Consider the following 4620-nt stretch of genomic DNA (forward strand, 5'->3'; position numbering starts at 1 on the left):
CCCACACACATATGGTCACCTTATCTTTGATAAAGGAGGCAGGAATGTACAGTGGACACAGGACAGCCTCTTCAATAAGTGATGCTGAGAAAACTGGACAGGTATGTGTAAATGTATGAGATTAGGTCACTCCCTAGCACCATACACAAAAGTAAGCTCAAAATGGATTAAAGACCTAAATGTAAGGCCAGAAACTATCAAGCTCTTAGAGGAAAACATAGGCAGAGCACTCTATGCCATAAATCACAGCAAGATTCTTTTTGACCCACCTCCCAGAGAAATGGAAATAAAAACAAAAATAAACACATGGGACCTAATATAACTTCAAAGCTTTTGCACAGCAAAGAGAACCATAAACAAGACCAAAAGACAACCCTCAGAATGGGAGAAAATGTTTTCAAATGAAGCAACTGACAAAGGATTAATCTCCAAAATGTACAAGCAGCTCATGTAGCTCAATAACTAAAAAAAACCAACCCAATCCAAAAATGGGCAGAAGACCTAAATAGACATTTCTCCAAAGAAGAGATACAGACTGCCAACAAACACATGAAAGAATGCTCAACATCATTAATCATTAGAGAAATCAAATCAAAACTACAATGAGATATCATCTCACACCAGTCAGGATGGCCATCATTAAAAAACCTAGAAACAATAAATGCTGGAGAGGGTGTGGAGAAAAGGGAACACTCTTGCACTGCTGGTGGGAATGTTAATTGGTACAGTCAGTATGGAGAACAGTATGGAGGTTCCTTAAAAAGCTACAAATAGAACTACCATATGACCCAGCAATCCCACTACTGGGCGTATACCCTGAGAAAACCATAATTCAAAAAGAGTCATGTACGAAAATGTTCATTGCAGCTCTATTTACAATAGCCCAGAGATGGAAACAACCTAAGTGTCCATCATTGGATGAGTGGATAAAGAAGATATGGCACATATATACAATGGAATATTACTCAGCCATAAAAAGAAATGAAATTGAGCTATTTGTAATGAAGTGGATGGGCCTAGAGTCTGTCATACAGAGTGAAGTAAGTCAGAAAGAGAAAGACAAATACCATATGCTAACACATATATATGGAATTTAAGAGAAAAAAATGTCACGAAGAACCTAGGGGTAATACAGGAATAGAGACACAGACCACTAGAGAATGGACTTGAGGATATGGGGAGGGGGAAGGTTAAGCTGTGACAAAGTGAGAGAGTGGCATGGACATATATACACTACCAAATTAAAATAGATAGCTAGTGGGAAGCAGCTGCATAGGATAACGATATCAGCTCGGTGTTTTGTGACCACCTAGAGGGGTGGGATGGGAAGGGTGGGAGGGAGGGAGACGCAAGAGGGGAGAGATATGGGAACATATGTATATGTATAACTGATTCACTTTGTTATAAAGCAGAAAATAGCACACGACTGTAAAGCAATTATACTCCAATGAAGTTGTAAAAAAAAAAAACACGTCATCATAATGGAAGAGAAGTGGTATTTCATTGTGGTTTTATTACTTTTCCCTAATAATTAGTGATGTTGAGTATCTTTTCATTGGCTTAATGGACATTTGTATATCTTCCTAGGACAATTGTCTATTTAATCTCTTTCTTCTTTTTTGGGGGGGGGTGGGGGGGTGGGGGCGTACTCGGGCCTCTCACCGTTGTGGCCTGTCCCGTTGCAGAGCACAGGCTCCAGATGCGCAGGCTCAGCGGCTATGGCTCACGGGTCCAGCCACTCCGCGGCATGTGGGATCTTCTCAGACCAGGGCAGGAACCCGTGTCCCCTGCATCGGCAGGCGGACTGTCAACCACTGTGCCACCGGGGAAGCCCTCTTCAATTTTTAATTGGGTTTTTTCTGTTTGTTGTTGAGTTGTGGAAATTCTTTATATATTCTTAATATTAACCCCTACTAAGCTATTTGATCTGCATACATTTTTCTCCCACTTCACTGGTCGCCTCTTTACTCTGTTGTTAGTGTCCTTTAATGCACAAAAGCTTTTTCAAATTTTAATGTAGTGTAACTTATCCATTTTCCTTTTGTTGCCTATGCTTTTGATGTCATACCCAAGAAATCATTTTCAAATCCAGTATCATGACAATTTCCCCCTATATTTTCTTTTTTTAAAATTTTATTTATGTTTTTGGTTGCGTTGGGTCTTTGTTGCTGTGCATGGGCTTTTTTCTGGTTGTGGAGAGTGCGGCTACTCTTCATTGTGGTGCATGAGCTTCTCATTGCGGTGGCTTCTCTTGTTGCAGAGCACGGGCTGTAGACCCACAGGATTCAGTTTGTGGTGCAAGGGCTTATTTGCTCCACAGCATGTGGGATCTTCCTGGACCAGGGATCAAACCTGTGTCCCCTGCATTGGCAGGTAGATTCTTAACCACTACACCACCAGGGAAGTCCCCTCCCCCTATATTTTCTCCTGAAAATTTCATAATTTTAGCTCTTACATTTAGGTCTTTGATCCATCTTAAGTTAATTTTCATATGTGGTGTGAGGATCCAATTTTATCCTTTTGCATGTGGATACCCAGCTTTCCCAACACCATTTGTTGGGAAAATGTCCTTCCTCCATTGAATGAACTTGACACCTTTTTGAAAAATCATTTGGTCATATATGCAATGCTTTATTTCTGGACTCCCAATTCTATTCCATTGGTTTGTATATCTGTCTTTATGTCATTATCACACTTTTTAAAAAAAAACAACTTTATTGGAGTATAATTGATTTACAATGTTGTATTAGTTTCTGCTGTATAACAAAGTGAATCAGCTATATGCGTACATATATCCCCATATCCCTCCCTCTTGCGTCTCCCTCCCCCCCTCCCTATCCCACCCCTCTAGGTGGTCTCAAAGCAGTGAGCTGTTCTCCCCTTGAGATGTAGCTGCTTCTCACTAGCTATCTATTTTACATTTGGTAGTGTATATATGTCAATGCTACTCTCTCACTTAGTCCCAGCTTACCTTTCCTACTCCCTGGGTCCTCAAGTCCATTCAAGCCTCTTAGGGAAAGGAAGGCATTTAAAAGCAACTATGTATACACTTCCCAATTTCAAAACTTACCACACTCTTTTGATTAGTGTAGTTTTATAGTAAACTTTGAAATTGGGAAGTCTATACATAGTTGCTTTTAAATGCCTTCCTTTCCCTAAGAAGCTTACCCCCGTTTCTATTGTGCCTTAGCTGTTCTGTATTCCTCAATCAATAATCTCTTTCATGGGCATTCTGGTGAGGAGCAGAGCGGTGGCGGGCGCAGCTAGTCGGTGAGGTGTGGAGCAGGGATGCAGCTCATTTTCCCACACACACACCCTTCCCCCTCAGGTGCAAGCCCCTCCCCTCTGCCTGCCTGGGCCACCAGACCAAACTATCCCTTATGGCGTGAGCAGGGGGTGGCTCCTGGCGCCCACCAGCAGAACCCCCACCATGGGCAACCAGAGGTCCAAGGCTCCCTGGGGCGACGTGACCACCTAGGAAGCAGCAAGCACTTCCCCCGCTAAGGTCAATGGACGGGAGAACGGCCACGTGAAAAACAATGGAGACTTATCCCCCAGAGGTGGAGGAGGGTCGCTCCCCTGCCGTGAACAGAACAGAGGAAGCCGGGGCCAATGGCAATGCCATCTAGCCGGCACCCCCTAGCCAGGACTCTGAGGTCAAGGGGGAGCTTCCCCCCGCCCCCCCACCCCCCGCCAAGGAGACCCCCAAGAAGAAGAAGAAATTCTCTTTCAAGAAGCCTTCCAAATTGAGTGGCCTGTCCTTCAAGATAAATCGCAAGGAGGGGGCTGGGGGTGATCCATCTGCCTCCTCACCCACAGAGGAAGGGCAGGAGCAGGGGGCGGTCGGTGCCTGCAGCGAGGAAGGCACTGCCCAGGGAGGGAAGGCTGCCGCCACCCCTGAGAGCCAGGAGCCCCAGGCCAAAGGGGCAGAGGCTAGTGCTTCCTCCAAGGGAGGAGGAGACACAGAAGAGGCAGGGCCCCAGGCGCAGAGCCATCCACTCCCTTCGGGCCAGAGAGTGGCCCTACACCAGCCAGCGAGCAGAATGAGTATCTGGGTGGGGGCAGGTGGGTGATCTCTAAGCTGCAAAAACTGTGCTGTCCTTGTGAGGTCACTGCCTGGACCTGGTGCCCTGGCTGCCTTCCTGCGCCCAGAAAGGAAGGGGCTGTTGCCCCACTAACCACGTTCCCTCTCCTCCTCTCCCTATGTGGATTCTCCCATCATCCATCTGGTCTTCCTCTTAAGGCCAGTTGAAGATGGTCCCTTGCAGTTTCCCAAGTTAGGTTAGTGATGGGAAATGCTCCTGCCCCTGGCCGTACCCATTCCCTATCCCCACCCATGCATAAGGCAGTTGCTGGTTTTCTTCCCCAATTCTTTTCCAAGTAGGCTTTGTTTACTCCCCAAATCCCAGAGCCACATGTGGGGGTGCCTACACTCCCAAACCCTGAGTGTCCAGCCTTCCTCTGTTGAGTTTTTAGTCTCTTGTGCTGTGCCTAGTGGCACCTAGGCTGGAGAGGACACTGCCCCTGTCTAGGTTTTTATAAATGTATTACTCAAGTTCAGACCTCCAGCTTGTGAATCAACTGTATCTCTTTTTTACTTGGTAATCAAGTATTAAGCTT

General features: G+C 45.7%; 1 pseudogene; it reads left to right on the forward strand.

Moving 5' to 3' along the window:
• The first annotated feature begins 3430 nt into the window (after positions 1-3430).
• LOC136142147 (MARCKS-related protein-like) lies at positions 3431-4252 on the forward strand (annotated as a pseudogene).
• Positions 4253-4620: the final 368 nt, after the last annotated feature.

Source organism: Phocoena phocoena, chromosome X (assembly GCF_963924675.1).
Source record: "Phocoena phocoena chromosome X, mPhoPho1.1, whole genome shotgun sequence".
In the NCBI taxonomy this organism is placed as follows: domain Eukaryota; kingdom Metazoa; phylum Chordata; class Mammalia; order Artiodactyla; family Phocoenidae; genus Phocoena; species Phocoena phocoena.